Source organism: Plasmopara halstedii, assembly GCF_900000015.1.
Source record: "Plasmopara halstedii genome assembly, contig: Scaffold_816, whole genome shotgun sequence".
Classification (NCBI taxonomy): domain Eukaryota; phylum Oomycota; class Peronosporomycetes; order Peronosporales; family Peronosporaceae; genus Plasmopara; species Plasmopara halstedii.
Window position 1 is genome coordinate 805,938 of NW_020187732.1, and position 223 is coordinate 806,160.

Genomic DNA, 223 nt, shown 5'->3' on the forward strand with positions numbered 1-223 from the left:
AGACAGCCCGTCGAGCGGGCCTATGCCCATGGATCTTAGCTATGCTGAGGACGAGGGAGCAGAACTCCGAGCTGCCGGGCAGCACGCAAACACACGACGGTGTTCTCTATCTGAGGAGGCACCCGTCACCTGCGAAACGGATGCCCCCTGCGCAAGGCGCGTCAAGATTCTTCGAACCATCGCCCCAATGCCTACCAGTCTGGTTCGTCGCGGGGAAACGACA